This window comes from Narcine bancroftii, chromosome 6 (assembly GCF_036971445.1).
Source record: "Narcine bancroftii isolate sNarBan1 chromosome 6, sNarBan1.hap1, whole genome shotgun sequence".
NCBI classification, from domain to species: Eukaryota; Metazoa; Chordata; class Chondrichthyes; order Torpediniformes; family Narcinidae; genus Narcine; species Narcine bancroftii.
The window spans coordinates 71,447,381-71,473,330 of record NC_091474.1 but is presented as its reverse complement, the minus strand read 5'-3'; the positions used below and the strand labels follow the sequence as shown (position 1 = coordinate 71,473,330).

Sequence of the window (25,950 nt, the reverse complement as noted above, 5' to 3'; positions counted from 1 at the left end):
ACTCTCCAATTTTCCTCTACATCCTTTCCGGCAAAAAGATCAGCCCACACAACTCTCTGCAAAACCCTTCTCATTTCTTCAAATCTGGCCTTCCCCCACTCGAAGACCTTCGACTTCGGACCCGACCTATCCCTTTTCATAATTAAGCTAAAGCTAATGGACCCATGATCACTGGATCCGAAGTTCTTCCCAATGCTCACCTCTGTCACCTGCCCTATTTCATTCCCTCACAACAGATTTAACATTGCTCCCCCTCTGGTGGGCATCTCCACATACTGCTGCAAAAAGCAGTCCTGCACACATTTTATCAACTCTAAGCCATCCTGCCCTCTCACTGACTGTGTTTCCCAATCTATGTTAGGAAAATTGAAATCCCCAACCAACACCACTCTATTCCTACTGAACATCTCAACTATTTCCTTGCACATTTGCTCTTCTAGTTCCCTCCCCATTTGGTGGCCTAAAATATACCCCTATAATAGTAACCTCACCCTTATTTTTTAGTTCTACCCACACTGATTCCCTCGACGAGCCCTACAGTCTATCCTGCCTCAGCGTCGCTGTAATATCTTTCCTGCCACATCTCCCTCTCTTACTCCTCCAATTCTGTCACATCTAAAGCAGCGAAATCCTGGAATATTTAACTGCCAGTCATAACCCTCCTTTAATCACGTCTCACTAATGGCCACATCATAATGCTACGTGTCAATCCACACCTTTAGCTCATCCACCTTCCTTACAACACTCCTCACATTGAAATAAATGCATCTCAGAGCCCTCCTGCATCCTACCTTCTGCCAATCACCCTCTCTTCCATTCTCACAATTGTTATTGTAGCATCTATTCATTACTTCCTGCCGTTCCACCCCCAAATTATGTGAATATGCCTTTTTCCTTTGCCTACAAACCCTCTCGGTTCCATAGCTCCTCGAAAATAGCCACAATTGTAGGTAGGGTGGTGAAAAGATGTATGCTTGCCTATATGGGGCATGGCATTGAGTACAAAATTAAGGGAGTTATATTGCAGCCATATAAAACTTTGGTTAGGCTGCACATGATGTACTGTGGGCAATTCTGTTTATCCCATTGCTGGAAGGATGGGGTTAGAAAGGGTACAGAAGGGATTTACAAGGAAGTTGTCTGGTTTAAGAGTATTTCAGATTTATTGTCAAAATATATACATGACATCACATTCAACTCTGAGATTCTTTTTCTGGGGGCGAGGCAGAATTACCACAAGTTATAGGAAGTTGGATAAATTTGGTTTTCTTCTCTGAAGCATAACAGGCTGAGGGTAATCTGATATAAATTTATAAAATCTTAAGAGGCATTGATAGGTAGACAGACTGAGTCTTTTTCTCAGGATAAAAGTACTTGAGATGGGGAGGGATTTTAAGGGAGATATGTGGGTCAAATTTTTAACAAGAGAGTAGAAAGTGCTTGGAATTCTGCCAGGAGTGGTAGAAGCAGATACAATAGTAACATTTAAAAGGCTTCCAGATAGATGCAAAAATATGATGGAATGGAGGGATATCAATCAGGTGAAAGCAGATATTTAGTTTGGTTTGGACATCATGTTCGGCACAGGCACGTGGGCCAACTGTATCTGTTGCAACAGTACTGTTCTATGTTCCACAATGGAAAGGCAATCATTCCATTAATTGTGAAGTAGTCTATACAAAATTGACTACATGGTTGTAAATATGTTCAAATGGAATTCTTTCAATTTTATGTCAGTCCACTATGTAGGGACTAATAACTTGCAGTCAGCATGAAGGAGATACTGTTTCACTCTAATGGAGAAAAGCCTCATTCAAAGATCCAATGATCTCTGGAAGAAATAACCTTTTCCAATCTAAGTCAGATGCCAAATCAGAGATTTCTCACATTCAGCAGCAATGATTTGAAGGCACTGAATGACCTGCCAATCACATCAATAAATTAATTTAGCCCAGGAACAGGCCCTTCAGCCTAACATGATACCAATTTAAAGTAATCTGATCTGCTCCCACATGATACTTTATCCCTCTATTCCCTCATGTTCACATGCTTGTCTAAATGTCTCTTCATCATTCCTATTGTATTTACATCCCCTTTCCCCACAGTATGTTTCAGGTGTCTACAACTCCTTTTGTAAACAAAATAAAATTAACCTTGTAATATTTCCTCCTCTCACCATAAACCTATGCTATCTAGTATTTGATTTCTCCATACTGAGGAAAATAATACTGATTATTGCAATTTATCCATGGCTCTTAATTTTTTTTTTAAATAAACCTAGATTAGATAGAAGCAGAATGGCTGGTTTCACAAGCAGTTGAGACTCGAACTAGGGGACATAGCCTCATGATTTGGGGAGTAGACTTAAAGATAAATGTATGGAGAGAGTACTTCTCCTGAAGAGTAGTGAATCTCCATAGTTCCCTGCCCAAGGAAGCAGTATATGCTGCCTCAATTAATGTATTTAAGGCACAGCTATAGCCCTGTCATTTCACTCCATCCTGCCCCACCTGGAGAATGACTCCTTATGTGTCAGGCTGCTATTCACTAATTTCAGTCAATGTTTAATAGAGGCTGGTGGAGAAGCTGCCCTCTCGAACACCGTCAGGCTGAGCATTAACACACCTCAGAGGTGTGCTCAACTTACTCCTGTTCACGCTACAGCATCACCAGATCCAGCTCCAACAATGTGATCAAGTTTGCAGATGACACAACGATGAGTCGCACTACTGAGAAGAGGTGGAAAATCTCGTTAAATAGTGCGAGTGTGGCATAGTACATACCCAGCTGAGCTGTTCTCACTGACAGGAGTTGGGGCAAAGATGGGCCTCTAGCTCCTTGAAACCAATTGCTCCAGGCAGATGGGGCTCGTTAACCACTGATGTTGACTCATCTGGGAGAGATAAAACTGATTTCAAACCTCCACTCACGGGAGAGGCTTTGGGAGTAAATCCTGAGGAAAACTCCAGAGTTGGAATCCTGAAGGTGGCCGACTGCTGTATCCAGCACCGGTTCGGCAACTCCTGCAATGCTACTGTCACCAAATTATATAGACTTTTGTTGTTCCTCTAGACCTCTCATTAATATGGGGGTCGGGTCCCCAGTACATGAACAACAGACAGATCTCCTTATCAGTTCTGCCCTGGCTTGTGCCTCAGAGAGTTACTCCAGCTTTGACTACCAGAGGCACATTACTCTTGGTCGAACAACCAACAGAGGCCATAAAAAGAGGTGCATAAGTAACAACCTGAGTCTCAACAAAGACAAGACAAAGAAGATGATTATGAACCAGGAAGACCAGGAGTGACTGCCCTCCACTACACATCAACATCTCTGTAGTAGAGAGAGTGAAGAGTGCCAGGTTCCTCGGAGTTCACTTAACTCGTGACCTTTCATGGATATACATTTTCTCACTTGTCAGGAAGGCACAACAACGATTACACTTCCTGAGAAGACTGAAGTAGGCAAGGCTACTGGCCACCATGATGTTAACCTTCTGCAGGAATTGAAAGAGTCCTGGCCGGCTGCATCACAGTGTGGTACGGTTGCTGCAGAGAAATAGATCGGAGGTCAGTCCAGAGGACCATAAGTGGCTGTGGCACCAACTTGTTTCAACTTCAAGAGCATGCTGTTGTGCAATATAATTGAATTACTTTAATAAGCTAAGCATCTTTTGAATATGAATGGCACAACAGACCACTGGAATTATTCAACAATTGCAACTAATGACTTATTAGTGTACTACTTGTCTCTAATTTGTTTCATTGAACAAATACTGCAATGCTTAGTCAATAAATTTGCAATATTTATATTTCTCATCATGAAGTAAGGAGGCCAAGTCATAAGTACTCTAGAGCTCTTTTAGAGGCAAATCAGCAAGAAATTTTGGAGGTTGATGCCAACAACATTGAAGTCAGCACAGATTGATACTGAATCTGAGAATTTCTTTGATGGTGTGGTTCATTTCAAAGTTGTAACAGGAAGAAAGTTTCTGAATACTTATTTCTGAAAATTGCACCATTTTGAACCTCAGCCAGAAAATCATCAGTGATATGCTTTTTTGTTCCTTGAACTTTTGAAGTCTTTATGATATAGCATTAATTCCGTTAAAAATACTCCAGAATTTTCAGTGTGGCAAATCCATAAATAAGCCTTTTTTTAAAAAAACTTCATAAACCTCCTTGCTGTAACATGCTTGCTTTCAGTTCAGTAGAAATGAAACTATAAGGATACAGACCAAATAAAGTGATGCGTTAGATTATGACTATTTTAATATAGTGTAGATATTCACAGAGTCGAAGCACTGATGAAGATTAATTTCCGTTTGATGATGATTAATAACCTCCTAATGGGTGTCCATGCAAAATGTATTGACGCTGTATTGTGTTTTGCAGCATTTAGTTTTATCATTCAACTGGAAAATTATGATGTTAATACTCCAGTTCATTTTCCATGTTTCTGTTTTATGATTTTTGTAAATGTATTTACAAAATAATTGCATCCTTGATTGTAGCAGATAAAAGCTCCTCTGTTGTGCTTGTGCCTACTTGACTCTAAGCTGTTAAATTGTGATTTTGATTTAAGTAATTAATCATACTGAAGCACAATTATCCCATTAATTAAATACAAAGGAATAAAACCAGGTTGGTTGCAGATTGACCCAATATGATGGTAGTGATGCTTGAAAGTACATTGAACCTACTGAGTTTGCTTGCAAAATTTTCTGTGTGTAAAATTCATGAAGTGACCTCTGCAAGGGGAGAAAAGTTGCATTACGTGAGTTGTGATCAACATTGTACTACCTGAAATGATAGGGGAAGCAACTTCTGTGATATTTTCCAAAAAGAGTAAATACTTCCTTCCCTGTCTGCATCATGCTTAGCTGCTTTTTCAATCTGCCCTACAATTTTCAATGATGTGATCTTAGTCCCTTTTCTTTTACACATCTTTTAGAATATAATTGTCTTTCCTTGTCCTTCCTACTAAAATGCATCCTCTCACATTTTTCTGCATTAAACTTCAGATGCCTTCTCATTCTGAGTCTGTTTAAATCCTGCTGCAATTTATCACTGTGCTCTTGACAGATCATAATATTACTAAGTTTTGTGTCATATGTATATTTAGGAAACATGGCCAAGTCTGGGTCATTAATATAAATTTTAAAAATAAATGACCTTAACATGGTCCTGAGAGAATGTTACAATTGATCTTTCTGCAAAGCCACAGAACAATCATTCACCAGAAACCTCTGTTTTCCTGTTTTGCTACCTTCATATCTAAGCTATGAGGTGACCCAATGCTGACTGATGTTAGGTCTGCTTTGTTCATGAATGAGTGAGTCAGACACCAGACTGAGTCGAAATCAAGGTTCTTTGTTCTTTATTACCGGATTGTAACACTTGCAACTAACAGTGTTAGTTGGAGAAGGCGCATTCTGCCGTTATCAGCAAGTGGTGTTTTTTTATACCTCAGGATACGTACTTAGTAAATTATCATACCATTACATTGTCCAATGAATAAACTGTTGCTATCCTTCTCTGTTAGTCTGCTGCACATCATTCTTGTTAGTGCAAAGCTTATCTTGAGTGTACAAGGTCACATCTGCATTCTGTTACTCCTTAGTACTGGGTGACTCCTTCTCCGGTCCCATCTCATGATGTTTTTACCTTACAATCCCTCCTTTGTCCTCTTTAGAGGACAATCTTGCCCTGACTACGCTACCACCATGTTACATTAGTTCGCCTACTATTGCCAAGCTCTATACGGGTTCTGTTCACGGGATTGTTCGGCTGGTGGGCGAGGGCTCCCCCCAACCCTCTTTTGCGTATACCCCCTATCCGTTTCCCCGATCCCAATGCCCATTTACAAGTTTCATCCCCATTTTCCCCCAAGCAAATAACTAGCTAACCCCCCAAATATTAATAATTACCCAAGTTAACATATAGTCTACAATCTATTTCATAATGTTTGTGTTACAATCAATGTTATAATATTTGTGTTACAATCAATGTTATAATATTTGTGTTACAATCTATTTCATAAACCCTCCTCCCCGTCACATTCTCCATCAGACTCCAGATCGATCTCTGCAACTTTTGACGCCTCCTGTGATGTGAGATAGTCCCGCTCCGCAGCCTGCATAGCTTGATATTTCGGAGGCAGCTCATCGTGGTTGGCAAAAGCTCTCTCAATGGTCCTCGTGACCAGCGTTCGAATGCATGGAATACAACAACAGCCACAAGTGATAAAAATCGAGACAGAAATGAACAGTCCTAGGAAAAGTTGTCCTAACATTGTGCCCCATCTCCCAAACACTCCCTGTAACCAGGACAAAACAGGGTTAGAGACTCCAGATTGGGCTTTTAATTCCTTCGCCAATGCCCTAAGTTTTGTTAGCCCCTTAGTGAGTGACCCATCTGGCCCTGTGTTGTTAGAGATAGAAGTGCAGCACAGATCTCCAAACATGGCACACACTCCACCTTTTTCTGCTAGGACCATATCAATCGCTATCCTATTCTGAAGTGTCATAAGGGAAGTCTCTGACAGTTGTTGGTGTACTGCCTCGACAACGTCCCTGGTCAAATTTGCAAGGCGCTGGACATTATAGTGAATTAGGTTGATCCTGTTTACATTTTTATTTACTGTGATGGGAAAAATTGCACTAAATATAGGAAAACTTTCAAACCCAGCTGCAATCTCATCGGCTAGTTTAAATTCGTCCGGTATATTCCGGGCTTGGCCAATTGCATCAATCCATACCCCGTCAGGGTTCCTTCCTCCTGGCCTCAAGAGTCCAACACTCCTCCTTCTTCTCCACATCCAACCCGCTGTGTGGTGCAAAGCTAGGGCATCCTCGTCCCCCTCCTGCCTTTCCACAATCAGGACTCGCGCATTAAGCGTTACTACAGCACACCGACCATTCCAGTTAGAGGGGAGCCAGTTATACAGCGCTCTCCCTCCGCAAAACCACCAAATATCTGCCCTAGCCTGGGTCAAATGTGTTGCACTACTGCTGCCTGAGAGATCAACATGAGTCCTGCACGAGCCACTGGGCAGCCAACCCATGTGGAAAGCGTGCGCAGCCGTGTTATTATTGGTGAAGCAAGTAACATTACTTATGCCCGTGGATCTAAAGATAGGAGGGGCCACATTAGCCGGAGCTATGGGAAACGCCCGTTCCCATGTCAGACACCTATTCAGTGGGTTAGATTCTGACATTAGGTTTAAGGCGCAGTCCATAGCATCTGTCTCCTCAAAAATCGATCTGCTCATCCGTAACAATGGCCTTCCTCGGGCACAGATCCAGCAGTTCCCATACCCTGCCTGGTCCGCATATTTACCCATCTGATCTATCCAGGAATTTGTCTCATCTATACCTGTCTCAATTGCTATCTTCTCTCCCCTGGACAGCTTCGTACTGTCAAATTTTCGCACTGCCCCCTCTGTCGAAGTGGGTTTAGGTATGTCCTTTGTGTAGGTTTGTAAGTCGAACCTCACCACTCCCCAAGGATCTTTTCCACTTACAGACACTCCAATCATCAGGTAGAGAAGGTCTCCGACACCATGTTCTCTTCCTGGCCCCCCTCGCATGTCTTAGAGCTCCATCCCTTCATATCCCACGGGTTGTTCAGCCCTGCTTTTACTGTCAAAATCAGGGGATTCTTTCCTTCCATATTATGGGTCACAGCACCACGTATCAGGGAGATTTTAGTGAAAAAATTATAATAGGGTCTGCTAGACCCTCTGTTAAGGGGTTTTCTTATCCATCTAGTGTCGGGTCCTGTCCACCACCAAACCTCACCCCAAGACGGACATACATTTAGGCCCCACTTAGGATATCCTCTCCGAAAGTTACACATGTAAACATCATATCCTCTCCAGGACGCCTCATTCCTACCACACGCTATTACACTGCATAGATCGAACTGGAAGGTGCTATCCCTGTCTTTGTCTATCTTCAGAATAACTTTGGCCCCGCAAGGATCCGAGCTACTCTGTTGACTTATTTGGCATCCCTTCAGTAGGAATGCCCATAGGGCCCTCGGCATTGTCCACATGAGTCTCATCAATTTTTCCAAGACTGGCTACTTGCTGTTTTGCCTTGGAACAAAAGGCGAAATGATGCCAATTATTATCCCCTGGTTTGTCAATTCTTACCGACCTATCTGTTACGGCGGTAACAGTGTATGGTCCAGACCACCTAATTTCAGTCCAATGTACTTTCCCTGGTTTACGGATATACACCAGGTCTCCCTCCTTCACTGGAACTCCTTCAGTGTCCGGGTTCTCCTTATTTGCATTCGCCACCTGTTGTGAGACTAAAGCAACCATATTACCCAGCATCTGCATATAATGGTCCAGTTCCACTTCCCTTTCTTCCCACAACTTTACCCAGGCTGGATCAGTTTTTGGACCAGGCATGGGTCGACCCGTTAGAATCTCGTGCGGTGACAGGAAGGTATCTTTGGCCTTCTCTTGACACATAGACATCAGTACTAATGGCAATGCCTCGACCCAATTCAACCTGGTCCCACCCAAAACCTTTCCTAATTTAGATTTTATCGTCCTGTTTGCCCTTTCTACCAACCCCTGGCTCTCAGGCCTATAGACACTACCGAAACGGTGTTTGATCCCTAAGTATTCTTCAACCTGTCGGATCAGCTCATTCTTAAAGTGAGACCCATTATCAGAGCATATCCTGCTGGGGACTCCGTAGCGGGGTATCAACTCGCGCGTCAGCCAGCCTATTACACTATCCGCATCTTCCCTCTTTGTTGGAACAGCCTCCACCCACCGTGAGAACCTATCCACCGCCACCAAGAGATATCAGTATCCTTCCTTTGTCCTAGGATCAGTACCCATATCTGTATAGTCAATATAGATCTCTTTCCATGGGGCTGTCGGTACTGGAAATCGTAAAAGCGGGTGGGGTAAGGTGATCCTTTGGTTATGCCCATTGCAGATAGCACATTCAGCTCTAAAGTTGTCAATGTGCTCGCGTAAGTGGGGATTCCACCAATGTTGTTTAAGCGTATTATAAGTTTTGGTGGCGCTAATGTGAGTCAGCCCATGTGCTTCTTCAAATAATAACGGAAGTAATTGGCGGGGGGCAACTATCGTACCTATTGGGGAGCACCAGACATGTACTGTCTGATTGTCATAGATGATCTCCTGTCGTGTAGCACCGCGTTTCATCCATTCCTCTTTCTCACTAGGGCTAGCTATTTCCTGTATTTCTATCAGGTGCTCAATATTCGGTGGGGGTCCCTCTCCCTCCTTTTCTGTGTGGTCACTCAACTTGATACAATTTTCCCTATTCTCCAATTCTTCTTTCCTGCCATGGGACGGGCAACGAATGCGTTTGCCAGATCAATGACAGTATAGTATTCGTGCTCTGGACTCAGAGCCCTAAGTGCAACGTATGGGTCTGGGACTGGTCTCCCGATGGTCTTGGTAGCAAAGTTAATTTCCCGGAGGTCGTGTACCATCCTCCAGTCTTTTCTACCTGGTTTATTCGAAGTATTTTTGATAAGTTAAATGAGGGTATTACCAGCATCACCAAGGAGATAAAGTTACGTAAATTCATAGATTGGTACAGGGAAACTGGACAAAAATATACCCCAGAAACTTGGTTTCCTAGTTGTAACCTAACCTTCCGACCTCTTTGGGGAAAAAAGAGAGTGGAAGACGGGCATTCAGAGTACACAGGATAGTCTGAGGTCCACCGGAGAAACAGGCTTGGAGACTGTTTCGATAAAAAACCTTTGTCATCCGGCCTGTAAGGAGACATTTTTAAAGGCGGTTTTTGTTAACATAGATCCTCTTAACGGACAAGAACCTAAATTAAGAGAAGCATTAGGAAGCGGTCCCGCAGCAATGGCTACACAGTTGTCTGCTAAGACCTTTGACCAAGTTATTAAGGAAATTAATCAGGAGTTAGGAAAGCGGAATACCAGTAATGTGGCATTGGAGAAACAAAAAATTCTCTGAAAATGTGTAGATCGTTGGAGGAAGAGGGGATGGTTACCCGGGAGCAATGAGATGTTCCTGACAGGTGAGGGAAACAAAATTTTAAAACGTAGAGTCTTAGATAAGCTGGAAGAAACAAAACGGGACATAGAAAGGAAAATCATTAATCGAGAGTCTGCACAAAAAAAGATGAGAGACAAGAGATGCAGTACCGCGATGTCCTAGCTATATTCGAACAATTTGGTGACCCCGACGTGATGGGTGAGTGGACACTGGACGACGGTTTCTGTTTTTCTTGACAATCATCTCAGCCGGCTGATAAAAAGGTCCAGAGAAGCCTGTTTTAACAAAATTCTCTCTTTTAAAATCTTTATGATTGTCAGTAAGAACTGGAGATCGGACAAATTAGACGACCATAATTGAAGGTCGTCACCTGCCGGGATTGTAACACGTAAGTGGTTACAGAGAGAAGAAAAGTCCTTAAGGTGGTTGAGTGACATTTGATAAGTGCTTCGCCGACAAACTACTAGAGTTTAAAAAGTCTTTATTGTGTCGTTGCAAAGTCCAATAGAGTGAGAGGTGGTCTATGAACAATTGGGGACCTGAGTTTTCTGCCCTAAACTGGTTATTAAGAGGAGAAATCTCCCACGTGAAGGTTGGGCTTTGAAAGAAAACGAACGTTCAGGCTTATTGGTCTCAATTGTATATAAAGACTCACTTATAAATGTCCGGTAGGTATGATAATGTTTGTACACTTGAAAACTTAAGAATTTATTTCCCCAATTCGCCGTGGTGGAATACCACAGCGGACATAAGAGACCTTGAGACGACAAAAAGAGTACTCAGGGACGCCTGCCTGGTGAACAAGGACGACGACGAAAGGCTGCAAAAGCTGTGTCCGGATCAGGTAGGAGATATCAATGAAAAAGTTGACAGAATCTTAAGAGACAACCGATAAATTGATGAGAGCCATAGAACAAATAGGGATTAAATTAGCGGCCCAACAGATAGTCCCACAGGCCATGGGGCCAGTGATAAATCCGGGACCCCACGTAAGGAATGGTTGGGAAAGACCCCTAAGTACCATGTATAGAGGAGAACATACCATATGCTGGCACTGCCAAAATCCTGGACACTACCAGCGGGACTGTCCAGAGGCAGGGAGAGGAAGGGGAAAAGGATTACCCTCTATTAGAGGCTATAGAGGAAGAGGAGGAAATTTTAGAGGAAGAGTAGACATGCCCGCCTGGACATAGTTAGGATGAAAAAGAAAGACGTGAAACCACTAGACTCTAACCGAAAAAATTATCTTAGAGACGAACGTGAACGATATACCTTTGACTCTGAGACATCAGAACCTGACGGGGACAGTGACAGTAGTGACGAAAAGGTGTCTGAACAGGGGGAAATAAATAGATGTATTCCAAGAGTAAAAAAGGAACAGAAATCCCCAAAATTGAGACCTCAATGCCCATTGCTGATCACGTCAGGGTCACCAAATTGTTAGGTCTGCTTTGTTCATGAATGAGCGAGTCAGACACCAGACTGAGTCGAAATCAAGGTTCTTTGTTCTTTATTACCGGATTGTAACACTTGCAACTAACAGTGTTAGTTGGAGAAGGCGCATTCTGCCGTTATCAGCAAGTGGTGTTTTTTTATACCTCAGGATACGTACTTAGTAAATTATCATACCATTACATTGTCCAATGAATAAACTGTTGCTATCCTTCTCTGTTAGTCTGCTGCACATCATTCTTGTTAGTGCAAAGCTTATCTTGAGTGTACAAGGTCACATCTGCATTCTGTTACTCCTTAGTACTGGGTGACTCCTTCTCCGGTCCCATCTCATGATGTTTTTACCTTACACTGACCATCCACATTCTCCCACCATACACCTATTATTTAAAATTTGCAGCATTTGCTTTTAACCTGGTTCAGGGTCTTATTTTTCCCTGTTTCTTTTTGGTTAGGAAGATGAATGGAAGTAATGCTTTAAAATAGGTGCAGAAGTCGACAAGCAAGTAACTGGTAGTCCAATTGAAGAGCAAAATGTATTACAGCATCTTTTTCATTTATGTTCTTGTTTTAAGGACACTGGGAGGTCAAATCTAAGGTGAATGTTCACAGTTACTTGTAGGCCTCTTAAAAGTACTACTATGCAGAGGGATCTAGGAACCATTGAAAGTGGCCATGCAAGTAGATAGGTTGCGAAAGAGGCATTTGGTATGTTTGGCTTCAATGGGTGGGGCATTGAGTATAAAAGGAAGGAAGACATGTTACAGCTCTATAAAACTTTGGTTAGGGTGCACTGTGTGCAATTCTGGTTGTCCCTTTCAGGAAGGATGTGGAGGCTGTGGAAAGGTTACAGAAGAGATTTATCAGGATATTGCTTGGTTTAGAGGGTATGTTTTATGGGAAGAAGCTGGAAGAACTTTTAACATTTGGAAGAGGAAGTTTAAGGGAAATGTGTGGGGCAAATATTTTATGCAGCGAGTGGAAGGTTCTCAGAACAGGCTGCCACAAGTAGTGGTGGAAACAAACATAATCATCATTTAAAAGACTTCTAGAAAGTGTTTTGAGAGGCAGGTGTTGAAGTATATCAGCTTCTGTCTGACAGGAAACCTGGATCTATTTAAATTTGCAGACAACAGGTCTATTGCCAATGCCATCTTACTGGCTCTGCACAAAGCCCTGTGCCTTAGCAACTTTTCTCCCCTTCACTTCATGAATTTTACACACAGAAAATTTTGCGAGCAAACTCAGTAGGTTCAATGTACTTTAAAGCATCACTACCATCATATTGGGTCAATCTGCAACCAACCCAGTTGTATTTCTTTGTATTTAATTAATGGGATAATTGTGCTTCAGTATGATTAATTACTTAAATCAAAATCACAATTTAACAGCGTAGAGTCAAGCCCTGGAACATGTCAGGATGTTCTTTATCAACTACAGATCAGCATTCAACACTATCATCCCCTCACACCTGATCAACAAACTGCAACACTTAAGACATCAATACCCTTCTGTTTAATTGGATTATAAATTTCGTCAGCTCCAGACCTCAATTATTGAGGATTGGTAAGAACATCTCCACATTCTCAGTACCAGAACATTACAGAACTGCATTCTTAGCCCCCTGCACTACTTGCTTCACATTTATGACTGTCGGTATGACAATAGTACCAACTACAAATTTGCTGACAATACCCAGCTAGTGGGCTGTATAAAAAGGGGCAATGAGACAGCATACAGGAGAGAGATTGAAAACTTGACTGAATGGTGACCAACAACAACCTCGTACTCAATGTTACCAAAACCAAAGAGCTGATTGTAGACTTTAGGCAGGTTAAACCAGAGGTGTTTGATCCATTGATCATTGAGGAATCAGAGGTGGAGAGGGTGAGCAAATTTTAATTTCTAGGAGCCACTATCTCACAGGATCTTTCCTGGACCCCACACACAAACATCATTGCGACAAAAGCACGTCAGCGCCTCTACTTCCTCAAGAGTCTGCAGAGGTTTGAAATTACATCAGAAACCCTGGCAAATTTCTTCAGATGTGTGGTGGAAAGTGTGCTGACCAAGTGCATCCAATACATTTTTCTTTAATCCATGTGTTTAAGAGTTTCTTAAATGCCCCCAATGCTCCCTTCACCGATATCCCTGGCAAGGCATTCCAGACATCCACAACTCTGAGGGTAAAAAAAACTTCCCCTGTAATTCCTCGTTAGAAATAGAACACCAATTATAGAACCCACACTGCCTACATGAATGAGATCAATTATTGGTTTAAAATATGGGTTTAAAGAATATTAGTTCTGATGTGATTCTTGAATAAATGAGGTTAAGGCTCCTAGGTACAGCAGATCCTTCACTCCATGATGCCTGTATCAAACATGTTGTCCAAATTAAATTAAAATGTTGATGCTTGCATGTGAAGCATATCCTCTCTTATTCATGTGCCTATCTAGTAACCACTTAAATGCTACTACTACTCTCACTGGTAGTACATTTCAGGCATTTTCCACAGACAATGTTTAAAAAAAAATTACCTGCACGTCTACTTTAAGCGTCAATCTCTTTACTATACTAACCCTTCACTGTACTCATGTCATCTAGTATGTGACAACTTCATCCTTGGATAAAGGTTTTGACTGACTACCCTATGTATAGCACCTTTCACACTGGCACCTTGTAATAGTAATTGATGGCCAATCTACCAGTTAAGGGTCCAGTGTAAAAGCTCCTTAATTGGCACACAGGTGTCAAATCATGCTGGGAATGATCCAACCTAGGTAGGTAGTATCCTCCCCAGCATCTGATGATGCCTGCATGCTGATTAACCCAGTGTGACAAGGACATAAGGTATCCTGGGATAAAGTAAATGACACGTTGATTACGTTTTTGCATGAGTGCAGGAACGTGAAGGAAACAAAAGATTAAAAAGAAGGTATAAACTTTGTGGACCTATATAAACCTTTATAAATTTCTAAAGGACCATGGGAAAGTTGCAGCAGGAAAGAGATGGCAGATCTTCCCTCCCAGAATTCCTTGTGGCAAAGAAATCCCTCCATGAGTGCTCTGTGCATACAGCCGTTTCTCTGCTGCACAGAATTCTGGGAGGGCAGGTCTGCCATCGCTCTTTCCCATGATCTTTATAAATTGTGTGCAATTGCTGCTAGGACTTCCCACATCTTTATAAATTGTGCTGCTCTGTGTTTTATACGACTTTCCCCACTGTCTTATATAAATTTATAAAGGTTTATCTAGGTCGGCACAACCACGGGCTGAAGGGCTCATACTGTGCTGTACCTAATGCTTAATTATGTTATAATTGGGCATGATTAACTTTGTTTACCAGATCAGGATTTAGGGCATGCTCAATGCATCACTCAGATGTCACCGGTGGAGGATAGAATCCCCGATCCCCGGGGATGCCTTGTGATGAGTGTGAAAGGACACAGAGAACTGGTTAACAGTGGTCCAGTGTGAAAGGCAAAGTCAGCTTCCTTAACTGGTTCACTGAACGGCCAATCTTCTGGTTAGCTAGTGTGAAAAATGCTTATGTCTCTCATGATTTTATAAGCTTCTTCCTGCCTACGCTGCAGGAAAAACAACCCAAGTTTGTCTATAGTTCATAGGGTTTCAGCAATACAGAATCAGTGTGATGACATTGTTTAATGGGTTTAATGTATCATTTATGTTGAACGTTGAGTGGGTGGGGGGGGTGAAGGAGGGAGGGAAGGGAGGGGGGAAAAGGGGAGAAAATGACACTGTGTATATTCAAGAGGGAAATGTTTGTGTGTATTTTGGTCAGTATCGTTCATAGTGTGAAAAATAAAAATTTTTAAAAAAACAATACAGATTCAAGCCCTTCAACCCGTGTTATCCATTCCGATCAAGATAGTCCCATTTGCCTGCATTTGGCCCATATTCCTTTAAATCAGGTTTCCAAAGTGGTTGATAAATGCCAGGGGGTTGATAACACAGTGGGGAGGGGGAGGGGGAGGGGGCGGATCAACGGAATATAGCACCTATGGCAGTAGTGCCCAACACCTCATGAGAGCAAATCTTGGTGGCCATCGTGCTGTATTTGACTTCAACCTTTGAATAAGTTGAGAGCGAACGGTAGGATGGACTGAGCGTAGAAGAAAGATATATGTGTTCCATGCCCGGGGGTTGATGAGGGATCAAGTATTCCATGAAGGGGTCGATGTTCTAAAAAGTTTGGGGACCCTCATCTAAATTTTCCTCCCCACCTCTCAAATCCCCTAATTCAGACATCCTGGTAATTCTCTTCTTTTCCAAAAGTCTCTACATTCTTTCAATTATTTCCATTCAACTGTTTTGTGGAATCGTCTCTTGAGGAAATTATCAGCTCATAATATATAGGTTCAGTTCCATGGAATTTTAATCCTGGGATTTTATCTAATTGAGAGCAGTGCAAGTATATGGCTACATATATGAAAATATTTTTGGTTGCAGTAGTCCTTCAAAGTAATATTGAGATAACTGATGTTGTGTGGAGAATGTTTTTCTTGAGAAAATAAATTTGAAGATGCTGATGTTTGTTATGTCAGTGCTACAATTAATTATTTGTGGCAGCTGTTATGTTAATTATAACTATTTTCTGCTCTGTGAAGGTATGGCGGCACACCACTAGGTAGGCGAACCGGCGCCGCTTGTAATCCACGCGGCGGGGCAGCCGGCCAAAATGGCGCCGTCGGGGGTTTCCCCTTCTTCTCAGCACAGGGCTCAGAAGCCCACGCGATGCCCGGGTGACGTCAGCGCCCCCCAGCGGGGTTCTCAACTAGGTCCGTCCGGGCTGGGAGTATAAGTTCAGCCCAGCACCCTGCAATCAGCTCAACCCGTCTGGTTGTGTGTTCTTTCAGTAGCAGTGGGTAGCTGCTGCAACAAAGAAAGGAATGATTTGTGAGATGATGGTATGCTCTAGAAATGGCATAATTTGCAAGGCCATTCAAGTATAATCATTTCTAATTATGAATAAAATTATAAGTTTGATGTGGAAGTTAAATTTGATAGAAATGGCTGGAACATCTTCAAGTGCAGCATACTGTATGAGTCATGCATTTAAAATCTGAAATCCTGTACCAAAGACGTGTTTTTAACTAGCAGATGGTTTTCTTCCAGCTTGCTTTTACGCTAGCAGAGCCCAGAAGGGATTACTGGCATGAACAGCAGTTTGCTGTTGACAGCAGAGTGTCCTTGTTGCTATCGATTAGCCTGTTCAGTGGAGTGAAAAACATTGATTTAATCTTAAAACTGGTAGTTATGTGATAATCTTGATGATAAATGGATGTCAAGTATGGTATTGGTGGGATGAAATCAGATGTACTTGGCCTTATTTATTCCTGTATGCCAGTATTTTAGTTGTGTTGAAATGTAGCTGCACTAGCTACTAGATCCTTGACACCGTCGTTAACTAGGGAATACACACAATGTGTACAATGGCTACTGTGCTGTAATAGATTTAGCTGAAAACAATTTTTCACTTCCATTATATCATCTTTACCTCTCATAGAGGTATTGATTCTTTGATAAGATATATTTATAAGGATATCAGATACTTTTGTTTTTTAAGCAAGTGACTCTTACTTGTGCTTGAACCGGAGTAACATCACAGCCATTCTCCTCGAGTGTTCAATCATTCATTTGGTAATTTGTAAATAAGACTCTGATGCTCATAATGAAATATATGTATCAATTTTTAGAATTGTAACTTTAACTCTCTAATTTCGCCTTTCCCCCCCCCCCCACCCCTCCCCCAACTTCTGATTTACCTTTCTATGTTTTGCCATATGCCAATGAGGCCCAATGTAACCTCAAGGATCAGTCCTTCATTTTCTATTTGGTCATGTTCCTTCTTGTCTCAACAATTCCACACTTTCGGGGTAACTACCTTTCTCCTTTCATATCAGAGCCGACCAGCTTTGCTAGAGGTCATCTGTCAATAACATAGTCTTTCTCTCTACTTACACGTCTGAACAGCTGGGCATTTCCTATTGTTCTGACATGCATTTTACCACTTTTGCATAAATTAAACAATCAGATGGCTTCACCAACAGCTTATTGCCCTGTTGTTACCCTGTCAGAGATCTTCTATTTGTCCTGTTTATTCCTCTCACCACCACCCCCCCCCACCCCCACAACCTCAATCAACCACTCAATAAAACTAACTTGTTTTATTTCCCATTTCTAATGATGGGTCATTGATTGAAAATGTTAATCCTGCCCCCCCCCCCCCCCCCCACCCATTGCAACAGCCTGAATTGCAGAGTGTTTCCAGCATTTTTTATGGTTTAAATTTAAATTTTGATTACAGAAGAATGGAACCAAAATTGCCTGCTGTATAATATTGTCAGAAGCAAATGACTGGTAATTCCTGTTTGTTATGCATGTATCTTATGACTAAGATATGTATATCAGGCAGTCAAAATTGCCACACACCCTCTACCAGGGTTCTCAACTTTCTCCTTTACAAAGCAGCTTGAAGAATCATTAATGGACCAGGAAATGGCTTTTAGAATAATGTAATTAAATTTAAAATGAATGTAGAAATTAAAATAAAGAAAAAGAACATTGATTTTAAACAGGAGAGGGTTAAGCAAGAAAACCTGATCAACCGTGGTCAATTTATATTTGATCAATGAATATTTAATGATTAATTGATCATCGTCACTGAGGGTATAACTACTCGACTGTTCAGTGCACTGCAAACTAGTTTTATAAAATAGGTACTAAATTTGTCATGAAATCACACCTCTTTTCAGAATTTTATTTTTTCTTATTATGAAATTAGAATAAATTATTTTAGGATCATTGAAACAGAACAAGGGTTATGAGCTGGTAAAGGCATGGGATTCATTCTCCTCTGTCCTATCTTCCGATTGTCAGCTTTCATAATTTTTGAGAAAATATTTCAAATAATACTCAAGATCATTTTTATTGTCATGTGAACCAAAATGCAGTGCAAGAAGTTGCTTTGTGAACAGGCCAGGAGACATCTCATACATGGTACAATAAGTTAAACCAAATATAAATTTGAAGAAGTGCAGAGATCAGTTTGTACAGAGCAAAGGAAACAATTTTATTATCCGCATTTTGGGGTTTATGCAGAAGTCTCATCATAGTGGAAAAGAAACTGTCCTTGAACAAACTGAAAGAAACTGGTGGTGTAGCATTTCATACTCATGAATGTCGTTCCAAAAGGGAGGAAGGAAAGAGAGTGTGAATAGGATGATTCTTGTAATATGTTGGCTGCTTCTCCTAGGCAGCAGGAGATATAGATGGAGTTGATGGAGAGGAAAGGGGTGTGTGTGATAGCTTGAGCCATGTTGACAGCCCTCTTGGGGGGGGGGGGAAAGCAATTCTTGTAACATGCAGTGATGCACCTTGATAGGATGCTTTCAATGTTGAACCTGTGGAAGTTGTTTAGATATGCTGGTGACCTGCCAAATATCCTCAGCTTTCTGAGGAAGTAAAGGTGCTGATGCTTTTTCTTGGCCATTACATTAATGAGGATGGACAAGGACAAATAATTAGAGAGATTAATCCCTGGGAACTTAAACTGGTCTATCATCTCTATCTCAACATTTTTATTTTGAATATTTTATTTTTGGTTTTTTTTTTCAAAAAATACGCATAGTAACATTTTAAATATATAATATATTAAACTTTTTTTCTCACAAATGCAACAAAATCAAAACAGTCCTTCCGTCCTCCCCTTCCATGCATACAGATCCATTCACCGTTAGTGGTTACATATACTTTTAAGTATATTGAGTGCAGTTGGGGAAATCTACATTTTTGTATATATAATAGTTACTTTTATACTTTTTTTTTCCTTTTTGTTACTATATATGGCACCCCTAAGTGGTCCAGGTATGGTTGCCAGACCTTTATAAAAGTGTCATATTTATTCTTCAAGTTGTATGTAATTTTTTTTCCATAGGTATACAGCTGTTTATTTCTGCAGTCCATCATGCTACGAGTAGAGGGGAGTTGGATATCCAAGGGATCACAGTACATTTTTTTTGCTACCACCGGTGCTATTTTTATAAATGAGATTTGATACTTGGTCAATTTGTCGCTTATTTCCATGAAAATACCTAATAGATCTAGGTCCGGGTCGCCCATGAAGGCCTCTCCTTGTTATCCTGGTTAATTTTTCTGCAATTTCTTTACTAAAATGGTATCACTTTCACGCACAACCACATGACACGTAGAAAAGTTTCTGTCTCAGTTCCACATCTGAAGCACATCTCTGAAATTTCAGCTTTTGATCTGTGTAACTTTTCTGGGGTAAGATATAATTGGTGTAAAAAATTATGCTGAACCAATCCATGTCTTGCATTTATAATTGATGTTATGCTGTCCTTATACCAATCTGATAAGCTTCTTTCTGAAATCACCTCCCTCAAGTCTGACTCCCATCTTTCTCTTGACCATTCCAACCCTAGTTTTGCACTTTTGCTCTGGAGAGCATAGTACATTTTTGTTATAAATTTGGATGTATTCCTCCTCCAAACTGTTTGTTCAGTTTCACTAATTTCAGGTGATGTCAATGTTGGTCTCTATCTCAGCACTGTTGATGTGGAGGGGGGAGCAAGTTCCAGTTCTCCAAAAGTCTATAACCAACTCTTTTATCTTGCTGCCATTGAGGGAGAGGTTGTTCTCCTATCGCTAAGCCACAAGTCCTTTCTTCTGTACTCCACTTAATCGGAGTAACAATTCCTGTCTATGACAGTGATGTCATCTGCAAATTTTAGATAGACATGAAGCTATACTTGGCCAGGGATCTGTGGGTGTATAGGGAAGTGCCCTTGTGTAGAGGATTTGTTCCATATCTTTCAGGATGTTTTCTGGATGGGCGAAAGAATGAATGATACAGTAACTCTAAATACTTTTCTTTTTGATTTTTAAATGAATATTGTCTCGATGATTTTATTGACATTTAAAAAATTGGCTTAGTGGTAGGAGTCAGACTGGTTGTAGTGAGTAGTTTTTCAGACTGGAGGACCATGATCAATGCACTGCCTCGGTGTTCGGTACTGGGACCCTTGCTTTTTGCAAGAAAAAATAAATGATTTGGACAGGGATGTTTGTGGTAAGAAGCAAGTTTCCTAATGATACGAAAATATGTACTATTGTGGACAGTGAAGAAGATTATCTGGTTTTACAATGGGATCTAGATCTGATGGGGAACTGAGTTAAGTAATAACAAGTGCAGTTCGACTCAAAGAATTACAAGGTGTTGCACTTGGGCAAATTGTACCATGGCAGGACCCTGTAGAGGGACCTAGGGGTGCAAATGCATAGCTCTTTAATGATGGCATCACAAGTAGACAGAGTAGTGAAGAGAGCGTTGGGATCCTTGCCCTCATCAGTTAGAGCAGGGTTTCCCAACCAGGGGGTGCGAGATAACATTTCAGTTTTTTTATAAATCCATAATCCTTCAATTTGGATAATATGTCGGATGATGAAGAGCTGAAGGAAGATCTTATTGAACTGCGCACATATCATGTTCTTGAAATGCAGTTTGAAAGCAAAACTTCAGAACAACATTGGTGTTCGGCAATGGACATGTTTCCAAGACTTTGTGAAAAAGCACTAACTGTGCTCATTCCATTCGCGACGACATACTTATGCGAGTCTGGATTTAGTGCCCTTTTGTCAATCAAGACAAAATCTAGAAATCGCTTGGGTGCACAGGGAGACACGTGGACTACTATCAGCAACAAAGGGCCACATTTTGAAAAACTCTTAAGCAATAGACAGGAACAAAAGAGTCATTAAATTTAAATTGGCTTATGAACATTTGAACATTAGTTCTTTATTTTTTTTTAAAGAAATTTCATGCATGGATGGAAATTTAATTTTTTTTGTAGGGTTTAGGCAACTTTTAATTTGTTATAATTTTTTCTTTTCCATATGTTTCATTTTTGTTCATATATTATTAAAAATTGATTATACAAATTTGTTTTGGTCACCTTCACCTTTATTCTTAAATAAATTATTACTTTAAGGGCTGCGAGAACATATTAAAATTTTTTAGGGGTGCGGGGCATAAAAAGGTTGGTAACCACTGAGTTAGAGCATTGAATACAAGTGTTGGGATGTAATGTTGAAGTTGTACAAGATGTTAGTGGAGTGAATGGTGACAGTTTGTTTCCCAGAGTGGCAAAATCTAAGACAAGAGGGGTAAGTTTTTCACTCAGTAGGCGGTGGGCATATGGAGCAAGCTGCCAGACAAAATGGTGGAGGCAGGTAAATAAGAGATGGGTCATGTTCCAGCTGTACAAAATGTTAGTTTAGCTTCATTTGAAACATCGTGTGCAGTTGTGGCCACCACACTAGAAAAGTTGTAGTAATGCCAGAAAGCGCGGAATGCTAAGATGTTGCCAAGAATGGAGGGCTATTGTTATAAGAGATTGAATAGGCCAGCAGTGTTCTCACTGTAGCTCCTTTATTGGTTGATTGATGGCAGTTTTGCTCCGTACAGCTAAAAAGAACCTAAATAAGAAACAGAAATGATCAGATTGCTCAACAATAGACTGTAGTTTTCAATAGACTTTTCATATCTGGAGGGAAATGTTGTTCCTTTAAATATTGTACTCTTCATAAACAGTGATTAATTGACCTAAGCACTTGCTGATATTCTGGTGTTGGTAGCACATCCATTGTTTTACTTGTAACACATTCAAGTTAAATCAACATTTTCAACAGTAGAGCTACTTGTAATATTGTACTTAAGCATGCACTCTAGTGTTCAATTTGTTATGTATTTTTACACCATTGTATAAAACTGCATATTTTTAATTACTTCATTCATTTTACTGCGTAATTGAGTACAGTACAACTCCAATGATCTAAAATGGTCAGGACCGTGCCTATGTCAGATAAATTTTTTTTGGAGAACTGGTCATTTTTTAAAAACAGCCCAGTAACAACAGCAAATCACTTGTAACAGTGTTTTTTTTTTAATAACTTTATTTATTCATTCAACAAGGTTATTTCATACAGTTATAAAAAAGTACATATTATGAATGATAAAAATAAATTTTATAAATAAAAAAGAAGAAAGAAAAAGAAAGAAGAACCCCCCCCCCCCTCAGCCAGCTCTCTTTAGGAGAGCCAAAGAAAGAACTGAAATATATTTACTAAGATCTAATTAAGGTAAATCTAAATGTAAATATTCTGAATATAAAGACCACTTTTTAAGAAAAACAGTATAATTATCATGTAAAACACGTGATTTTTTCCATTACCAAACAAGTTTTCATCTCATTATGCCATCTATTAATACCAATCACATTAGTATTTTTCCATGTACTTGCGATACATTTTTTTGCTACAGATGAAGCTAAATATACAAAAGCAATCTGAAATTTGTGTAATCCCAAATCTTTCAAAGGATTCAACTCACCCAACAAAGATATTGTTGGGTCCAGAGGTATTTTAATCTTGTACAAATGTTCCAAAAACAATTGAATTGCTTTCCAAAAAGATTGTATATGTACACATAACCAAACAGCATGAAAAAAAGTTCCAACCGAATTACCACATCTAAAACAAGAGTCTGATTCACTAAAACCATATTTTATCAACTTTTCAGGTGTTAAATACAATTGATGTAAAAAATTGTAATTAACCATTGCATAATGAACATTTATCAATCTAGTAACACTGTCATGACAAATATCTAACCAGTCATCCTCAGAAAAAGTAAGCTTAATATCCTTTTCCCATTTAATCTTAGATCTATCCCATCCCCTTTTTTTTCCATACTTTCCTGTAATATTTGGTACATCAATGAAATATATCCCTTCTTTGGTGCAATCACAAGAAAATATTCAAATTTAGTCAATTTAGGTAAAATCATCTCTACCAAATATTTGTTTTACTAGGGATCGAAGTTGATAATAAATGAATAAAGAATTCTCATTAATACCAAAATCTTCCCTCATTTGATTAAAGGATAAAAATTGACCTTTAAAACAATCCCCCAAGTTGTTTATACCTTTAGATTTCCAATGTAACAAACAATGATTATACATTGAAAAAGGAATAAGTTGGTTGTTATATAATGGTGTTAAAGTCAATAATTTACCCTTAGAACCTATCGTTCTATTTTTCCTCATCCATAACTTCATTAAATGTTTTTGTATAGGCACATTATATTGTTGTAATAAATTTAAATTCCACCAAAACAAAAATTGATGTATTTCAAATTCAGAAATATTCGCCATCTCAATTTGAGCCCAACTAGGGGGCTGTTTCAAATCCATTAATGAACTAATAAATTTAAATTGAGCTGCCTCATAATAATTTTGAAAATGTGGTAAGTGTAATCCCCCTAATGCATATTTCCAGGTTAGCTTATTCAAAGCTACTCTCGGAAATTTACCCTTCCATAAAAATTCCCTAACTATTTTATTTAAATCTCGAAAAATATTCTTATGAAGTAAACACGGAATTGACTGAAACAAATACTGTATACGTGGAAAGATATTCATTTTGATTGTATTTATTCTTCCAATTAAATTTTTAGGAAGATCCTTCCACTTAATCAAATTAGCTTTGATCTTTTTCATTAACGGTACATAATTTAATTTATATAAAGATTGATAATCAACATCCACATTTATGCCCAGATATTTAATTCGATCAGTCCACTTCAAATTAACAATATTCTTATAAACTGAATAATCTCCTTCACTTACCGCAAATATTTCACTTTTATCCCAATTAACTTTATATCCAGAAAGACATCCATATTGTATTAAACATTCCTTCAAGTGTAAAAGTGACTGAGCTGGATTTATTAAATGCACCAGTACATCATCAGCAAATAGATTAATTTTATTCTCCTCATCTAAAACTCTGATACCTTGTATCTGTGTATTTTGTCGTATCAACTGTCCTAAAGGTTCAATTACTAACGCAAACAAAGCTGGAGACAAAGGATAACCTTGTCGAGTTGAACGAGTTAATTTAAAAGGTTCCGAGATCTGATCATTTGTCAATACTCTGGCTATTGATTTATTATATAAAGCTTTAATCCAACCAATAAAAGAAGGACCAAACTTAAATTTCTCTAAGACTTTAAATAAAAAGTTCCACTCAACTCTGTCAAAAACCTTTTCTGCATCAAGGTATATCACCATCGGATGGTCAGGGCACTGTCGATATTTATTAATCAAACTAATCACTCGAAGAATATTACCTGAAGCATACCTATTCTTTATGAAACCTGTTTGATCAACATGTTTCAACTTAGGTAAAAATTTAGCCAATCGATTCGCAAATACTTTAGCTATTATTTTATAGTCTACATTCAACAAAGAAATTGGTCTATATGAAGACACCTTTAACGGATCTCTATCCTTCTTAGGAATTACAGTAACTAAGGCACTAGAGCGTGATTCAGGTAGATCATAATGTTCATTAATCTGTCGTAACACATCTCCAAACACTGTAGATAAATCATCATAAAATACCTTATAAAATTCAACCGAAAACCCGTCATCACCAGGTGATTTTCCATTCGTCATTTCCAACATAGCCGATTTAATTTCTAAATCAGTAAAAGGAGCCTCCAGCTCCAATATTTCTTCTCCTAGTACTGGTAATTTCAACACCGATTAAAAAGGAATCAATTGATCCCCTCTCCTGTTTTTCCTCAGAAGTATATAATTTCTTATAAAATGAATGAAACATCATTAATCTCATGAGGTTTGTAAGTAATAGTCAAGTTTCGTCTGACTACATTAATAACCCTTGATACCTGTTCTTTCTTTAACTGCCATGCGCTTTCTCACCCCATTCATAATACCGTTGTTTAGATCTATTAATCAAGCATTCAAATTGATAAGATTGCAACGTATTGCATTTCAATTTCAATCTAGACAACTCTATCTTCTGATTTTCTGTCACATCTCTCTGAAATTCCTTTTCTAATTCATCAATCTGTTTCTCTAATTCATCAATCTGTTTCTCTAATTCAAGGCTCTCGGTCGGATAATTCTTTTTAACCTTAGAGGTATAACTAATTATTTGACCTCTCAAGTAAGCTTTCATAGCATCCCACAATATAAATTTACTCTGAACAGAGTTAACATTTTCTTCCAAAAAGAGATTAATTTGTTTTTATAAAAATTCAATAAATTCCACTCTTTTTAACAACATTGTATTGAATCTCCGACGAGAAGCTGCACGAACTTTTTCAGAACTCTCATAAGTAAAATACAACAAAGAATGATCTGAAATTTCCCTACTTTTATATTCTGCTTGCAGTATTTTCCCCTGTAAATGTGCCAATACTAAAAAAAAATCAATTCTGGAAAAAGATTCATGTTGAAATTAATAAAAAGAGAAATCCTTCTCTGTTGGGTTAAGACGTCGCCAAATGTCCACTAAATTAAAATCTTTCATCAAAGCTTGAATTTGAATTGCCAT

At 39.5% G+C, this 25,950-nt stretch overlaps 1 protein-coding gene and 1 long non-coding RNA gene across 7 annotated transcripts in view; one reads left to right on the top strand and one right to left on the bottom strand.

Moving 5' to 3' along the window:
- kat6b (K(lysine) acetyltransferase 6B) overlaps positions 1–25,950 on the top strand; it is a 145,972-nt gene that overhangs the window by 12,604 nt on the left and 107,418 nt on the right. The window lies entirely within an intron of this gene.
- Positions 21,953–25,950, bottom strand: part of LOC138736197 (uncharacterized) — a 106,632-nt gene continuing 102,634 nt past the window's right edge. Inside the window, exon 5 of the long non-coding RNA XR_011340143.1 lies at positions 21,953–22,005. This is a non-coding gene — a long non-coding RNA (uncharacterized lncRNA). The remainder of the gene's footprint in view (positions 22,006–25,950) is intronic.